At 44.2% G+C, this 19267-nt stretch overlaps 1 protein-coding gene across 1 annotated transcript in view; it reads right to left on the bottom strand.

The window, feature by feature from the left end:
• Positions 1-19267, bottom strand: part of LOC146788738 (vomeronasal type-2 receptor 26-like) — a 634528-nt gene that overhangs the window by 465901 nt on the left and 149360 nt on the right. The gene's annotated exons all lie outside the window — the stretch shown is intronic.

The following is a 19267-nucleotide window of genomic DNA, read 5'->3' as shown; positions in this document are numbered from 1 at the left end:
CTTAGGCCCAACAAGTCGAGCAATTTGATTGTTTAAGTCCTCTCCAAGGTGAAGCGGTTGAATTGTCTCTGACATGTATCCCTTGGACCTAAGTAAAGAAAATACCCGGAAAATGTTGAAACGACAGGCGTATTGTAAATCACTGCGTAGCCACTGCATAGTGACATTATTAATTTTGTTTTTATTGAGTATGTTAATAATTATTACAAGTATGTTGTTGCACATATATTACCCTATTTCTAGACATGTTTATAATGTTGCTGCTGAACATTCTTTTAGTGACTTACCTCCGCATGAATTGTCTTATAGACTTGCGCTGCGCAATAACACTTTCATTAGTATGCTACATCATTCCCATCAGACTAGTAATGCCACCAATTGTTGGGTGTGTGGCCGACTCCCTCCCTATCAGAGTTATGAAGGAGTCCTGCCTTTCTTTCCACATCCATTTACACATAATGGCTCCTGTGGAGCATGGTTCAGTTTAATCAATTCCATAGACTCAGACACAGCAGTTTACCAAGATCATTGGGTATGGGGAAACCTGAACCTAGTTTTACTCAAGGTTTGCTACCCTGACAAGGAGGGTCGCCCCAAAAGAACAGGAACTGATCTAGAAAATGAAGTATATGGATTAGGAAATTTTACACCTAATCTCATGATTCTAAATGTCGTATCCGAAATTGAACTAGTCTTACCCACCATGTCAGTATTCCCAGCGAAGGGTGAATTGTGTGTAAGAAAGGTTGGTTCCATACATATGGGCCATAGTAAATGCACTACTATAGTAGAATTCAGTGATCAAGGCAAATCTTCATTTAGAGCTTCTCGCCATTCCTACTTTGTATGTGGTCAGACTGCATATATGCGTTTACCTCTAGATTGGGATGGTACCTGCTACATTGCATTCCTTTTGCCACCTGTTTTCCTAGCTCCTCCTGATTATTACAGAAATATTCATTTAGTACACAACAGAGAGCGGAGAGATCTCCCCATTGTCGATTACACTGAGACAGCATGGGACAAGTATGTAGACTTTAATAAAGGCATCTTTCCCTATATAGGTACTGTTACCAATAGTAAGCTGATACGTAGATTAACTAGAACACTTGAAGCAGTAGTGAATGAAACTATTTCCGCCTTAGGCAATTTAACGGAAGAGCAGTCTGCTATGCGGATTGTTGTGCTTCAAAATCGTCTTGTCCTTGACGTCATCCTGGCTGATAGGGGCGGAGCTTGTAGAGTCATCGGATCAAGCTGCTGCGTATTCATACCAGAAAATTCGCCATCTGTATATAAAGCCATCACTCGCCTTCATAAGATTGTAAGCCAGATACACCAGAACCCAGGCACTTGGACTTGGTCCAGTTGGTTTTGGAATGTGGTATCAGCCTGGGGATGGAGAGTTTTATCCTTCCTAGGTATTGGCCTTCTCATACTATTCAGTTGCTGTCTATGTCTACAATGTGGACCAGCGATTTGTGGTCTGTGTGCCACATCGTGTATTCCACCACCAAGATTTCATTCGTCACGGAAGAAGAAAGAAGAACAAATGATGCTATATGAACATATCAATGGATTGATGAAGATTGATATCTCTTGAAGGGCAAGTAGGGGACAAGGAGGGAATGTGGAAATATGGATTTTTCTGGTCAGTTATGTCCCCTATCTTGGACCCCAACGGTTCTATGAGCATGTCACAAGTACATGTATGTTCCCTCCAGTTCCAGTTATGAAGACGCAAATACATGTGCGTCCACCGTCAACATGTCCTCTGTCAGATCCGCCATGAACAGGCCGGATATTCCATTCCTAAATATGAAAAGCCACCGGCTTTGTATGGTTCACTTATGCCATTTTACAGTCTAGGCAAGTAGGCCCTGATTCTGTCATCAAAACTCCTCTTGCCTTCTGCCTCTGAAAGCTCCAGTCTGAGCCTGCATCTGTGACCATGAACTTTGTCTCATTCTCTGCGCGGCTCCCGAAGCCTGACATCAGCCTATTCTCTGCCAAGTACTGTATTTCACCTTCGAATTATCTGCTTCCCCCTCAGCCGATGCATTCCTGCCTAGTAGTTTAAGTAAACATTCTTCCAGTTACCGAGCAAAAGGCCCGGCTTCTCTGTCCTCATGCAAGTAATTCATAGCCCTGTTACCATGGAATATTCCTACCCCCTCGCATTCAGTGTAGACACTTAGACGCTTGTACACGCACGCACAGTCAGTATAGAATAGATTCTGTCCGAGAGTCCTTCTTTCATGGATAACATAGTTCTTTAAACATAGGATGTTAGATATGATTTGGGATTAGGTTGACTTGACCCCCCAGACTTCTTGTCTCCACATGTAGAGCTAAATGTCAAGTCCCCTTCACCCCCTAGTTACACGTCAATTACACGTCATACTGCTGCGCGCGCATCTAGGCCAAGTATTATCTTATAGATCCACCTATGTATGACATCATAACCAATTATGTTCCTTTTTACTCTTTATTACACCCATTTTTGGTTACGCAGACAAATCGTCATTTTCCTTATCAATTGTTACGCCTACTGCATTTGCTTCATTGTAATGTATGTACTATAAAAGTTACTTCTTGTCAATAAAGTATGTACTTCACTTCCTGAACCCCCGTGGTGATGGAACCTGGAGCATCCGATTATAATCGATCACTGGAATAAAGCCCATTCCGAAACTCTAATATCACGGATTCTGCCTCTCATTTTACTGAGCTATTTTATAATGTTTCTGTATCAAATTCAGTCCCGGTAAAGGAATTTTATTTACCACACATATAATATCAAGTTTAGCTACAGTAAGTTCTACTGAACTTAGAGTTGTGTGTTAAGGGATAGCACACACTTTCTACAAATCAAAAGAGTTTAGTAGGCCACACTAGTGTAGGTAGTGCAATACACCACAACACATTAGTAATGTCTAACCAGCCAGGAACCAGTGGGTCCCTGCCAGGAAACAGTGAGCTCCTTCCCTATAAATATGAGGATCTCTCCTTTGCTCAGCTTAGGTCCTTATGTTCCATTAGGAAGCCGAAGACAGGCAAAAGTCCATCCACCCAGCATCTCAAAAAGATACTGAAACTGGATGATATCACAGGGCCTAGTGGGCCTAATGATTTAGACAGTGTGTGTGGGGCAGCACCTGAGGGTGGGTCTAGGGGTGGAAACTCCCCTGACCCTAACTCTAATGCTGACCAGACTGGTAACAATGACCAGACTCTGGTGAACACAGACCGCCAGGTTAAGTACGAGGAGGATGACAACAATGCCACTTCCTTTATTCCTCCTGGTAGGCCTGACAACAGGGCTAAAAGGGATAGATCTCTGTCAAGGGGATCGATCCAGTCTAACTCCTCTATAGGAACCTCTGTTTCTTCTCACAGAGGGAGGGAAACCTCCCAGGAGAGGAGAGAGAGACTGCTGAACTATGAGCAAGACAAGTTCAACCTCAGAAAGCAGCAGATGGCCTTAGATAGGGAAGCCCTGGAGCTCTACAGAGCTAGTAAAAAGAAGGAACTAGAGTCCCTTGGTGGCAGCAATTTCCCTAGAGATAGGGAGAGGTCTTATGACCATAGAAACCTAAGCAAGATTGTCCCTCCCTACCTGAGTGGGGATGACATCCACAAATGGATCACTACCTTGGAAAGGGCCTGTGAAGTACAGAAGGTCCCTCAAGGTCAGTGGGCAGCAATCTTATGGCTCTCATTTGCAGACAAAGGTAGAGACAAGCTCCTCACTGTAAGAGAAGAGGATGCTGATGACTACAAAGTCTTCATAAGTGCTCTAATAGATGGGTTTGGCTTAACCACTGAACAATACAGACAAAAGTTCAGAGACACCCAAAAAGCACAAAATCAGAACTGGGTTGACTTTGTTGACTGAGCTGGTAAGGCTCTGGAAGGTTGGTTATTGGGCAGTAAAGTGTGTGACTTCATAGGATTGTACAATCTGATAATGAGGGAGCAGATTCTTAATAACTGTCAAAATCAGCTGCTGCACCAGTATCTGGTAGACTCGGATCTGACCTGAAGTACAGAACCAAGGTGGTAACCCAAAGAAGCAAGATTCCAAAAACTCTGACAAGGGTGGGGACAAGGGTAAAGACTAGAAGTCTTCTCAAAGGCCCCAAAAATTTTATTCAGGTCGGGACTCACAGTCAGGAAAGGGTAAAGGCCAAAAGAAACCTTGGTGTAAAATCTGTAAACAGAAAACTCACTGGACTAGTGACTGCACCAAAGCCAAAGAAAATACTCCAGCCCCCACCAATGCCCCTAAGGCACCTGCTCCCCCTAGTGCAGTTACAATTGGTGGTGGGAATACACAGAATAAGGGTGTAGTAAGGTTGACCCTGGGTTCTGAGATGGACTCTGGCCTAGTCAGAGTACCAACTCAGGCTGTGCTTGTCAGTGATGGGGGCATGGATATGTCCCCCTTTGTGAGTCCCAGTAATTTGGGCAAATACAGACAGCAGCCTTTAATTAATGGAGTAGAAGCTTGGGCATTCAGGGACACAGGAGCAAGTGTCACAATGGTGACAAAATATCTTGTGGATCCTGGGCAGATTATACTTGGTGAAATGTACCAAGTGACCAATGCTAGCAATGTCAGAACAGACCATTCTCTGGCAGTTGTTAACTTCTCCTGGGGAAAGGTAAGTGGCCTTAAGAAGGTTGTGGTAAGTGCGGACCTACCAGTACAGTGTTTGCTTGGCAGTGATCTAGAAACTTCAGCTTGGGTTGAAGTGGAGCTCAGGGCACATGCAGAAATGTTAGGGATCCCTGCACATGTCTTTGTTGTGACCAGGTCACAGGCAAAAATGGCACTGGACAGGCCCTGGATTCTGGAATAATGGACTAGGTGGCTCACAAGAGGAGGAGCAGTAGGGTTAAGGCAGAGCCTTCCCACCTGTCTCAGGGTGCTGATCAGTCTCCTCAGGGAGATGATCTTGAGCCTGCAGAAGGAAGTGTCCCAGAGGAGCTTGAACCTGACTAGTTTGAGTTCTTGGGGACAGGGGGCGCCTCCAGGTCTGATCTGAGCCAGGAGCAGAAAACATGCCCCTCTCTTGAAACCCTCAGACAGCAAGCTGTTGATGAGGCTGCTGGGAATGCTAGCGGCATCCATAACGTTTATTGGGATGATGGACTCCTTTACTCAGAGAGTAGAGACCCCAAGCCTGGTGCATCCAGGAGGTTGGTTATACCTCTGAAGTTTAGGGGTTTCCTATTGACACTAGCCCATGATATTCCCCTAGCAGGACACCTAGGCCAGAACAAGACTTGGGACATAATTGTTCCTCACTTTCACTGGCCTCACATGTCTGAAGACACAACGAAGTTTTGTCGCTCCTGTGTAACCTGCCAAGCCAGTGGCAAAGCAGGTGTCACTACAAAGGCCCCCCTGATACCACTACCTGTGGTGGGGGTGCCCTTTGAAATGGTAGGGATTTACATTGTTGGTCCCATGGATCCCCAAACAGCATCTGGGCACAGATTTATACTGGTGGTAGTGGATCATGCAACCAGGTATCCAGAAGCAATTCCCCTACGGACCACTACAGCAGCTGTAGTGGCAAGAGCCCTCTTGAGTGTGTTCTCAAGAGTAGGTTTTCCAAAGTAGGTAGTATCTGACACGGGTGCAAACTTCATGTCAAGTTACCTAACTGCTATGTGGAAGGAGTGTGGAGTGAACTGCAAGTTCACCACACCCTATCATCCACAATGCAATGGTTTAGTTGAGAGATTCAACAAAACCATATAGGGCATGATCAAAGGACTCCCAGAGAAGCTTAGTCAAAAATGGGACCTGCTCTTGCCCTGCCTTTTATTTGCATACAGGGAGGTGCCTCAGAAGGGGGTTGGCTACAGCCCATTTGAACTCCTTTTTGATCACCCTGTCAGGGGGCCATTGTGTTTGTTGAAGGAAGGATGGGAGTTACCTCTCAAGCCCCCAAAGCAAGACATAGTGGACTATGTACTTGGTCTCCGCTCCAGGATGGCTGAGTACATGAAAAAGGCAAACAAAAACCTGAGGGATAGCCAGGAACTGCAAAAAGCCTGGCATGACCAAAAGGCTGTACTCTCTGTTTATCAGCCAGGACAGAAAATGTGGGTGTTGGAGCCTGTGGCCCCAGCAGCTCTCCAGGACAAGTGGAGTGGACCCCACACTATTGCTGAACAGAAGGGAGAGGGTACTTATTTAGTAGACCTAAAAACTCCAGGAGTCCCCATAGGGTGCTCCATGCAAACAGGCTAAAGCCATATGTGGACAGGGCTGCCATGGGCTTGCTCATGGCAACTGATGAGGGACGGGAGGAAGAGAGTGAGCCACTCCCTGACCTCCTCTCACAGTACCCTGAATATGGGTCAGTTGAAGGTGTAACCTTGGCAGGCAGCCTCACTGCCCAGCAACAAGCTGATTGCTGACAGGTGCTCAATCAGTTCAGACACATGTTCTCGCTGGCTCAAAGTCAGACTACCTGGTGCACTCATGAAGTGGACACTGGGGACAGTCTGCCTATTAAAAATAAGATTTATAGGCAACCTGACCATGTCAGGGACTGTATCAGGACAGAAGTCCCAAAAATGTTTGGAATTAGGTGTTATTGAACCCTCAGATAGCCCTTGGGCTAGTCCAGTGGTCCTTGTGCCAAAACCTCACAGCAGTGGTGGAAAAAGAGAGATGAGGTTTTGTGTGGACTACAGGGGTCTAAATGCAGTGACCAGGACTGATGCCCATCCAATACCAAGGGCAGATGAGCTTATAGATACTTTGGCCTCAGCCAAGTACCTTATAACATTTGACTTGACAGCTGGCTACTGGCAGATCAGACTAGCTGATGATGCCAAGCCAAAGATAGCATTTTCAACCCGTAGTGGGCACTATCAATTTGTGGTAATGCCCTTTGGTCTGAAAAATGCACCTGCCACTTTCCAAAGGTTGGTGAATACAGTTCTCACAGGCCTGGAAGCCTTTAGTGCAGCATATCTTGATGATATTGTTGTTTTTAGCTCCACCTGAGAGGATCACCTGGTCCACCTAAGGAATGTTTTGGAGGCCCTGCAAAAAGCAGGCCTAATTATCAAGTGCCAGATAGGGCAAAGTCAGGTTGTGTACCTGGACCACCTTGTAGGTGGAGGCCAGGTTCAACCATTGCAGAGCAAAATCCAGACCATAATGGACTGGGTTTCTTCCACTACCCAGACTCAGGTGAGAGCCTTCTTAAGCCAGACTGGGTATTATAGGAGACTTGGATATGGATCATTAGTGACTTGAATGACTTAACTTCTAAGAAAGTGCCCAAAAAGGTTCAGTGGACAGCTAGCTGTCAAAAGGCATTTGATGACCTGAAGCAGGTCATGTCCACTGCTCCCATTCTGCAGAGTCCTGACTACTCCAAAAAGTTCATTGTTCAAACTGATGCATCTGAGTTGGGGGTTGGGGCGTACTGTCACAATTGAATGAAGAAGGTCAGGATCAGCCAGTAGCTTTCATAAGCAGAAGGCTGATCACTAGAGATACATTTTGGTCAGCCATTGAGAGGGAGGCCTTTTGCTGTGGTTTGGGCTCTGAAGAAGTTGAGGGCATACTTGTTTGGTACTCACTTTCTTGCTCAGACAGACCATAAGCCCCTCTTATGGCTAAAAGAAATAAAGGGTGCAACCCCCAAACGGCTTAGGTGGTCCATTTCCCTACAGGGGATGGACTTTACAGTGGAACATAGACCTGGGAGTAACCATGCCAATGCAGATGGACTCTCTAGGTATTTCCACTTAGAACATGAAGACTCAACTGGTCAAGGTTAGTTTAATGTCCCTGTGTTTGGGGGGGGGGTTGTGTAGGAGAGTAGGATCTGCTTCACATGGATACCCCCACTTTTTGCTGGTGTTTCACTGTTTTCCGACCTTAGTCTGGCTGTGGCCCTGCTAATCAGGACCTTAGCCTAGCTGCTTCCTCTCTAAAATGGTTTCCATGTACATTAGGTACACATCTAATTGGATTCTGGAGTGCCTTATACGCCCCTAATATATGGTATACTATGTACCTAGGGCATAGGTACCTCAGAGGCCTACCAGGAGCTGCAGCATGTATTATGCCACCCCTGGGAAGCACTCCAAAATGACACCACAGGTCTGCTACTGCAGCCTGGGTAAGGGTGTGCTTGCACCCCTTACTGTGGTATAGGCTACCTATATCACTACCCTGTACAGACACATATAAACCTATAAGCTACTCCTATGGCAGGCCTTGACAATCTTGAATGCAGAGTGCTTGATTTTATGTGAGAGGGTGCCCAAGCACGAGCTGAGCCCCTCTACAGCTTTTGGAAATGCTTCCTTATGGCTGTTCTGTGATACAGCCATATAATTTCCTCTTAAGAGCATAATAAACTTGTGGTAAATGCTAACTTTGGGACGGATGCATCAAAACTTGTCATGCTTGGTGTCAAACGCTTTGGAATACTACCCCCCGCCTATTCTGGCTGCGGGGGTAGCATTCCACCCTTCTAGAGGGAGAGACATGTTCACACTGGCTAAACCCGGTACTGCACTGAGTCCGATGTCCATTTCAAGGGAAATTATAATGTCCATGGACTCATGGACAGAGTGAGAGGTAATAGTATCAACTTCATCCAGTTAATGCACAATCCAAAAGGCCATCAAAACGAGTCGCCTCTCTGAGAACAGGAAAAAGATTAATCTCAGATTTGCGAATCTACAATAAAGTGTTGTCCTTATATGCTGATATGATGAGGTGGTAACCAGGAAAATGCGCAACCCCCCTATGGCCATGATATTCTCTTAAAGCGCAGGCAAGTGGCTATGCAATATTCACATATAGCAAAGGTGATAATGGGCAGTCCTATTGCAGTCCTCTAGTTTTCATAAGGGGGGTTGTTATCAAATTACTGATGAAAACCCGAGCCAAAGGAGCCATATATAGCACCGTCACAAAGTGCAGAAATATTTCCCTGACTTCAGTGTGGTGCAGGACAGTCCTCATAAAGGCCCATACCACGGGGTCGAACAACTTTTCGGCATCTAAAAAACTGCCGCTGCCTTTACCTCAGGGTCAACGCGTTGTATTACAAAGTATAGGGTTCTAAGATTATATGTTAAGTTGCGGCCTGGCACAAAGCAAGCCAGTTCGATGCTGACTATAACTGGGGCCAATGGAGCTAGTCTATTTGCCAAGATTTTAGCAAAAATCTAGGTGCCAGCATTTAAAAGTGACAGGGGTTTATAGGAGGAACATATGTTGGATTACCTACCTGGTTTCAAAAGTGTGACAATCAATGCTTCCGACATTGAACGTTGCTTAACGTTAGCCTCAACCATCTCCTCATATAATGTAAATAGGTGAGGCATGAGCAATAACTGATATGTCTTGTAAAAAGACACTGTGAGGCCATCCATTCCAGGGCACTCATAGCTTGCATGTTCTTTAATACCTGAAGTGTCTTAGAAAGCTCCAGGGGGGCCATAGGTGCTCTCTGTGTTCTTGGGTGAACCAGGACATGTGTATGTGCTCTAAATAATCACCTATAGCCTCATAGTTGGCAGTAATTTTGGATTGTGTAAATTGACATAGTATTTGCTAAATCTATCAGCTATTTGTTCACTGTCATAGAGGGACTGTCCAGTTTTGTCTAGTATTTCTGTCATTGCCCCAACTTCTCTTCTAGACTGCATCAGCCCTGCCACAGTATCTCCCAGTCCATCCTTTCCCCATACACCCTAGCAGTTGAGTATTAACCATATGTTTACTTTCGTTCTCCCTAAATTAGATAACAACCTGAATGAACAGGTAAAAAGAACCTAACCCTGAGGCGTCGGAAAAACAATTGGATTCCGAAAGTCACCAGAACATAGAAAAAGGGCAATACTTTTCCTTTCTTGAGTCCCCTCACTCACCAGGGTGTCCCCACGGTGACATGCTTCATCATTGGGGTCCTCTCAGTCCTCTACGGGCTGAGGCGTGCTGTAACTTGCGGATTACGTAGGAGCACTTTAAACAGATTATGTGTAGTGCAGGTAAGGTGCAGCGAAAGGAGTGGGACAAAAATAATTTAAAATAATCAACTAGTGGGCCAAATATATTTTATGCTTGCTCCTAGCTAATTGGTTAAAAACGGGGTAATATGCTAAAGGCCCTAAATATAATGAATAGGTGTACCTAGCATATGGTCAACTAGTTTCGAGCTTCCCCAGCTCTTCTTCAGGACTACACCGGGACCAGCCCAGTGCAAGAAACCACTCCTAGTAGACCTAAATATGGTGAGGAAAGTGAGACGCCGCAGCTAATAGGCATGCGTTTAAATTAATACATACATAAATATACGTCTGGAAATATCTATAGGGTATAAAAACATATATTAAAGGAACAAGGCAATCAATATGCATGGTAAATAAAACTCATGGTGATCGCACTCTGCACCAGTGTAAATACACTCTATCTTCTAATGTGCCGGTATGTGATAAAAGAGGCGTTAAATCAATTCTCCATGCAAGCGCTGTGCATCAAGGTGAGTAAAAAAGTCAAATAAATGAACGTTATACTCAAAAAACGATCATGCGTCTGACACAACACACATCACACAACATACATACAAGACTGACATTAGGCATGACATTACATACATGTATTGAAGCACCAATATGCCTCATGGTCAACGGAGGGGGTGTGGAAATCTCGTACACCTAGAGAGATGGTACATGAGGTAGTTAATAGGATTGGGCTCCGTATCTGTTGCACGACTATGGAGAAAACGGAAGGAAAATAGGTAGAGAAATTCGATCTCCGAGGACTGAGAGGACCCCAATGATGAAGCATGTCACCGTGGGGAAACCCTGGTGAGTGAGGGGACTCAAGAAAGGAAAAGTATTGCCCTTTTTCTTTGTTCTGGTGACTTTCGGAATCCAATTGTTTTTCCGACGCCTCTGGGTTAGGTTCTTTTTACCTGTTCATTCAGGTTGTTATCTAATTTATGTACTAAATGGAGGGTGAACCTAACCTCGAAAACCTCTAATTTCCCCTTTTTTGTATTTACCATTATCTACAGCGCGCAGCTGAGGGAAACCTAATTACAATTAATTTCTGTCTGACATTTCACTTCACACATTAGACAATCATGACTGAAGTAACAGGTCTCACCTACTCACAAGATGAAGTAGATAGAATTATAGCATCCATGCTTCCCCTGGCTGGGACCAGCACCAGGGATACCAACGAAGCCAGCCAATGCTGGGACGAGTTAACTGAACTTAAACGTGAACAAATAAAAACTTTGATACACGGAATTATGATGACCGAGTATGTAAGGGCCAACATTGCGCCACGTGGCCTTATAGTTAGAAATGAACCCTTCATTTTCCAACATGACAAACTTTTCAAGAAGGATTGGTCATTAATATCCTGGCACTGCACCAGAGATTGGTTGGTGTTAATAATAAAAACAGCCACACGTCTATCAGAGGAGATGAAAATAGGAATTCATGATTTAGAAATTCGTCTGAAAACTTACCAGAGTACAGCAGAACTAAAAAAACAACTAGAAGAACTTAATAAAACCATGGCTGAATTTGAGATTGGCTTGAAAGACGCCAAATACATAAAATTAAAAAAAGACCAGAAGAATTTCTCACAAGAAAAAATGTATCCCTACACCAGGGAGGACTATATTCCAACAAATCGCAATCCAGGTTACAACACAGACAGCGATGGCTCTGACACTGCCTCAGACTTTTCTGATCCAGGCAGTAATTACACCCCTACCAACAGGAACAGACGATCAAGAGGAGGACTCCCAAGAAACAGGGGCGCACCTAGATTTGGTTGGTCCCCTTATCAAAACATTCCACCATACGCTCCTCCCCCACAGTTTTTCTATGAACCACCACCGTTCCATCAACCATATCCACCACAACCCTACCCTTACTGGGAGGAACCTCAGAACCAGGACCAGAACAAGTCTTTTTTAGGGAGAGGAAAGACCCCCCTAAGAGGAAAAAACAGACGAGGACAACGAGTACAATGGGCCCAACCCCTGGAAACGGTGAGGAGCCACACACGGAGTATGGGTCCCCCGAACATGCCCTCAACGAGCAGCAACCAAGTTTAGTGGTCAATCTATCCAATCTCACCCTTACACCGATTCAAAAGAGTGTTTTGGAAAAGGGACTAGGTTTTGTCCCAACAGCAACATTGGACAAATTCAAACTGATCTGCGAATTGAAGGAGTTTATTCGTAGGATCAAATTAGAAGTCTATTTCAGAGACAAAGAACCTAACACTACCACTAAGACAGACACTGGATTACACAAGGAATCCAATTTTACACCTCCACCCAATACCCTTCCAATTGAATTACTGGCTTTTGAAAAAGCAGTAATGAAGGAAATCACTGAAATGGATCCAAAATCTATAAAGGTTTTCCACAATACTAGTAAAATTGAAAAAGATGCTATCCACCACCTTTCAAATGAGAAAAATCTCACTATAAAACCAGCTGATAAAGGTGGAGCAATAGTCTTGCAAAACACACTGGATTACCAGACAGAATGTCTCCGATTGTTGGCGGATGCAAGAAACTATTTGCCTATACCCAATGACCCCACAGAACGTCTACGGAGAGAGATCGCTAACTTGGTTGAGGAATCTCTGATCAATGATTGGATAAGTAAGAAGGAAGCAGATTTTTTGGAAAATAGGAAACCCGTAATCCCGTATTTCTACACCATCCCAAAAATACATAAATCTATGGTGACGCCTCCCGGCAGACCTATAGTATCAGGGATAGGTTCAATCTTGGAACCTTTGTCTAAATTTGCAGACGCTTTCCTAAGACCATTGGTCCAAGCTACCGAAACGTACCTACAGGATACAAAAGCTGTCTTGTGCTTGATTCAGAATCTCGAATTTAACCCCACAACTAGCATACTGATCAGTTTGGACGTGGAGAGCCTATACACGAGCTTACCTCATAAGGACACGCTGAACATCTTGGAGGAAGTACTCTTTCTGAACAATTGGGCCTACCACACACCCAGACACGTTGTCCTGGAATGCTGTCGCCTAGCCCTGACCGAATTTTTTTTTCAATTCAATAAAGTTTTGTACAAACAAACGCATGGTACCAGCATGGTAAGCACCTTTGCGCCAAGCGTAGCAGGGCTCTATGTACACTACCTAGAGAAACACAAGATCCTCCATATGAATAATCCATACATCAACCAGATCAAATTATGGAAAAGATACATTGACAATGTGTTTTTGATCTGGGAAGGTGATGAGGCGGTTTTTGATTTGTTCCTGGTTTGGCTCAATCAACAAGACCCATTCCTAAAATTTACCTACACTATGAGTAGGTCGAATTTGGTTTTTCTTGATCTCAATATAACAGTGCACGAGGGTGGTCTGATCACTACAACACATTTCAAGCCTACGGCAAGAAACTGCCTATTAGCATATGACAGTTTCCACCCAAAAAGTCTGAAAGACAATCTCCCTTTTGGACAATTTTTGTGCCTAAGACGCAACTGTACCACACGGCATGACTACAACATCCAAGCAAAAGACCTTTCACAGAAACTGGTGCAAAGACGATATCCACAACATCTGGTGTTCAAAGCACAAAAAAGAGCATCCAATAACAACCGGGAAGCCTTACTTGAACATAAATCTGAGGATACAGAAAAGAATCATAAAAGACAAATCTGTATCACTACGTACAACATCACTTCAGATCAAGTAACAAAAATAATAAAGAAACACTGGCGCATCCTTAACAGTGGAGGTCTAGATTTACAGAAACCCATGTTCAGTCACAGAAAAGCAAAAAACCTGAGAAACTATTTGGTACACACTAGACCTAACCCCACGAAGACTGTCGGATCTGTACGCCTGCTCCACCCATTGCCCGAGGGCCATCACCCTTACGGTAACTGTAGCGTGTGTCACCTGACTAGTGCTACCCAAACTGTTATTTGCAACAATGGTATAACATGGAACCTGTGATCATTTACCAACTGTAACACAACAGGTGTAATATACCTTATCTCCTGTGTGTGCAATTTGCATTATGTGGGGATGACCACGAGAAAGGCAAACACAAGGATGATAGAACACCGAAGTAACTTTAGGTGCAAACACAACAATACGAAAATGACCACGCATTTCCTTGAAAAACAGCACACACCTAATGACTTTAGGTGGGTCATCGTTGAACATGTGGACAACCACCCCAACTTAGAAAGAAAGCTACACGAAAAAGAGCAACGTTGGGTTTTCAAGCTACGGTCTGACATCAATGGTCTCAATGACGACATACCATGGGGACATTTCACTGCTAAATAGGGTTATAACATACATATTTACCTATGAATATCATCCTGACCATTTTTTAAAAAAATTCCTGAGTCAAATAACTTTATTGAAAAGCTTTGGAGTATAGTTTGATAACGCATCCTTGAGATCTCATGATCTACAACGTAAAAATACGATGGGCATTTACTTTAACCCAGTTTTCTTCCACCTCTATACTGGAGTTTTATGATAAGTAACATATTCCCATGTAATGTGTTTAATTATGTTCGGCAGTAGAAAGGGCCTTGTTTACCCTGATCCATCTTGGCCGCATTGTTCGTCACACTACAGTCTTTCAATGCGCTCGTTTATCGACTAAGAAGTCTTCCTTTACTAGCAGCCCACCTATCTCCCGTTTATTTCTTAAACATTGTTCTGAAACTATTAACAAGGTCCAACTACGTTGGCCTTTGTCTCGACTCACATATTCTTAACTCATCCCGTTCTAAAATGGCCACTACAGAAAGGACATCCAAACGGAAAGTCCTTTTTCCCTTTCAATGCGGAAATGACCATAGAAAACAAGCACCTCGCCCGTGACCATGCAGTATGCGGTCCGTGAGGCTTGGGCTCTAGTAGGTGTGCCAGAGTGTGCTCTTCAAAGTACAAGTAAGTCTACATCCCGGTGGGGAATTCCCACAAGCCCTCCTGAGCCACGGAGATCGAATTTCTCTACCTATTTTCCTTCCGTTTTCTCCATAGTCGTGCAACAGATACGGAGCCCAATCCTATTAACTACCTCATGTACCATCTCTCTAGGTGTACGAGATTTCCACACCCCCTCCGTTGACCATGAGGCATATTGGTGCTTCAATACATGTATGTAATTTCATGCCTAATGTCAGTCTTGTATGTATGTTGTGTGTTGTGTGTTGTGTCAGACGCATGATCATTTTTTGAGCATAACGTGCATTCATTTGACTTTTTTACTCACCTTGATGCACAGCGCTTGCATGGAGAATTGATTTAACGCCTCTTTTATCACATAGCGGCACATTAGAAGATAGAGTGTATTTACACTGGTGCAGAGTGCGATCACCATGAGTTTTATTTACCTTGCATATTGATTGCCTTGTTCCTTTAATATATGTTTTTATACCCTACAGATATTTCCAGCCGTATATTTACGTATGTATTAATTTAAACGCATGCCTATTAGCTGCGGCGTCTCACTTTCCTCACCATATTTAGGTCTACTAGGAGTGGTTTCTTGCACTGGGCTGGTCCCGGTGTCGTCCTGAAGAAGAGCTGGGGAAGCTCGAAACTAGTTGACCATATGCTAGGTACACCTATTCATTATATTTAGGGCCTTTAGCATATTACCCCGTTTTTAACCAATTAGCTAGGAGCAAGAATAAAATATATTTGGCCCACTAGTTGATTAGTTTAAATTATTTTTGTCCCACTCCTTTCACTGCACCACACCTGCACTACACACATATTCTGTTTTAAGTGCTCCTACGTAATCCGCAAGTTACAGCACGCCTCAGCCCGTAGAGGACTGAGAGGACCCCAATGATGAAGCATGTCACCGTGGGGAAACCCTGGTGAGTGAGGGGACTCAAGAAAGGAAAAGTATTGCCCTTTTTCTTTGTTCTGGTGACTTTCGGAATCCAGTTGTTTTTTCGACGCCTCAGGGTTAGGTTTTTTTTACCTGTTCATTCAGGTTGTTATCTAATTTATGTACTAAATGGAGGGTGAACCTAACCTCGAAAACCTCTAATTCCCCCTTTTTTGTATTTACTTTCATTCTCCGCCATGTCATATTCAATCAATCTATTTGAAGCATGCTACTCACTGGTGAGGGCCTCAAGGCACTTGGGTGTGTGAGCAGCTCCATCTGTCATTCGAAGAGCCATGGCTTGAGGTTCTTTCTGAATTGGTGGAGTGTTGGGCTTTGTCTGATGCAGAGGGGGAGTTTTGTTCCAGGTCTCGGCCGTGAGGTAGGAGAAGGATCTGCCACCCGCTCTGGCCTTGTGGATGCAGGGGACCGTGGCTAGGGCTAGGTCAGAGGAGAAAAGGTTTCTCTTGGGGGCGTGGAAGGAGATTTGTTTGTAGAGGTATTGGGGTCCAGTGTTATGGAGGGCTTTGTAGGCATGTGTGAGCAGTATGAAGGGTATTCTTTTATCAATGGGTGCCCAGTGGAGGTGACAGAAGTGTTGGGTGATGTGGTCATGGGGTAGGATGCCAAGGATAAGTCTGGCTGTGGGGTTCTGGACGGTCTGGAGTTTGCAGAGAAGTTTTTTGTTGATTCTGGTGTTGTGGGCGTTTCCTTAGTCCAGTCTTCTGGTGATGGGTGAATGGGTGACGGGCATCCTGGTGTTGGGGGATCCATTTTAAGGTCTTGCACAGTATGCAATGTTGTCGAAGCAAGTGGAGGACATAGCATTGATCTGGCGATTCATGGTCAGTGAACAGGTGAGTATGATGCTGAGGTTGCGAGCATGGTCAGTTGGGGTGGGTAGGTTTTCTGAGGGTGGGGGGCCAGCAGGAGTTGTCCCATGCGGAGGGGGTGGATCAGAGGATGAGGACTTCTGTTTTCTCCAAGTCGACCTTCAGGCAGCTGCTGTTCATCCAAATGCAACGTCTTTCATCCCTTCTTGGAAACTGCGCCTGTTGGTGTCGGGTTCCTTGGTTAGGGAGAAGATGAGCTGGGTGTCATCGGTGTATGAGACAATGGTTGCGAGGGGGGCCAGGTAGACATTGTAGAGCATGGGGCAGAGGGATGATCCTTGGGGTCCTCCACATCTGATCTCTGTAGGTTCAGAGAGGAAGGGTGGAAGTCTTATTCTTTGTGTTCTGCCTGCGAGGATAGATTGAATCCAGTCTAAGGCTGCTCCCTGGATGCCAGCGTTGTGGAGTCCGGCAGCTAGTGTTTCGGTGGGAGACGATGTCGAAGGCTGCTGAAAGGTCCAGGAAGATGAGGGCTGCTGTGTGGCCTTGGTCGAGGAGGGTGCAGATGTTGTCAGTGGCAGCTATGAGGGCAGTCTCGGTGCTGTGGTTGCTGCAAAATCTGGATTGAGAGGTGTCTAGGATGTCATTATAAGTGTCCCGAATGCTCCTGTTGTGGCTTGTGAAGAAGTTTGTGATATAATTACTCCAGTCTCACCTGAACTAAATTTTGAAAGATCTAATGACTCGCTTTTGGGGGCAAAACGAAAAAGAAATCCAGGAAAGTCAATTTGCGTGAAAAGAAAGCAACCAGCTCGCCCATGTTCCCCCCGTACAACTTTAAATTCATGGATTCGCTCATCCTCTAACCAAACATTTGTCGAGGCTCTTGTGCATGCCCCACCGATCGAACCATGCCTTCATTCAATTGGAATTCAGACTGAGACTGACTCTCTGCTTCCTATTAAGGATAACGATAATCATATCAGGGCAATTGATATTAATGATTTGGTTAGCATTATTTCTGATTGTGTTAAGCCTTTACTCAATAATTTTCTTTCTACTTTGAAAGGTTGTATTCATGATGTTCAGTTCGTACAAAATGAACAGTCTGCACTTCAGACTATGAATGCTGCCATCCGAGTTGATCCTAAGTTACCTGACCCAGCAGTGTTAGACAGTCGGCTCAAAATGTACCTACTATTAATACCGCTACCAACCATCAAAATACTCTTGCCCCATCTAATCCAAATTTGAGAGTTATCGACTGTGTGACATGCAATAAAATCCATTCATGCCTTGATAAGAAGGGTACTATGGGGGCAAAAAGCCCATTGGAGCATATTACTAGAATTAATAATGGTAATTCGACAAATAACATGACAACCCGAACCAATGCATCTATTCCCTCACATTATGGTGATAGTATGGTTAATATACAAGAAGATGTCGACACTGATCTAATCCCTAAAATTCTTACCGAGGGTAATAATGTGGTATTAAACCTAACCCCGGAGGTCTGCCCATATGTTGTGGTTTTAGCTGGCGTCCCCCCCTAAGGAAAGATCAGATTGAATCTTGGGAGCAACTACGCTGTAAATGCGTCGATTGGCTCTCTAAACATAATAGATTCAGGCCATCCCTGATTGAGAACATTATTATGGTACGGCACGTGGGTTGGTTGGGAACATCCCCTAAATATATCAAAGGGGACTGTATAATCATTAACTTCCGCAGACAATCAGTGGCGAAAACCATATTATCACCACAGATCGAGCAGAGCAATCATAGCACTAGTATATGGGCATTACCCCTAGGCTATTTTTACAAACCCACATTTGAAGCAGCCTGTTCCAACTCACAAAATCTTACTTCAATTTCCAACAGATTTACACCTTTATCAGGTTTGGATTGTCAAGATTGACTGCCCACTCTATTAATGAGTGAAGTATTGAGTGATACATCAGTATTGGCCCGACTGATAAATGCTTCCAACCTACTAAATTGGGGACACAAACTATTATGAATGACGATCTGACACTTAATATTTTGAGCTGGAATGTTGCCGGTCTGGCATCTAAGTTAAATTTACCAGATTGGAAGGAGCTAATAAGTAGCCAGGACATTGTAATGTTCCAAGAGACCTGGGCGACCCAGGAGTTGTCTATGGAGGGTTTTGAATGTTTTAATACTTTGTCCCCCATTCCTATTTTAGGAAGGCCCGTTGGCGGTCTCTCCACTTGGATAAACATCAAGGCAGGCGGTCGTACTAGAACTGTACACACAAACAGCGATATATTTCAAGTATCCCTCTATTCACGGGGGTCTTCATTGTACTTGATTAATCTCTATAACAACAATTTTAAAACTGTTCCCAATATGAACTTTTCCAAATTGTTCAATTTTATTTTAAAATTAGAAAAAGATTGTGGTGCCCTAACCAAAGGTATATGCTTAGGTGGTGATTTCAATGTTAAAATTCCAAGAGATATTAATTCG

Source organism: Triturus cristatus, chromosome 10 (assembly GCF_964204655.1).
Source record: "Triturus cristatus chromosome 10, aTriCri1.1, whole genome shotgun sequence".
NCBI classification, from domain to species: Eukaryota; Metazoa; Chordata; class Amphibia; order Caudata; family Salamandridae; genus Triturus; species Triturus cristatus.
Note: the sequence above shows the minus strand (reverse complement) of the source record. Positions and strands in the feature narration are given on the sequence as shown.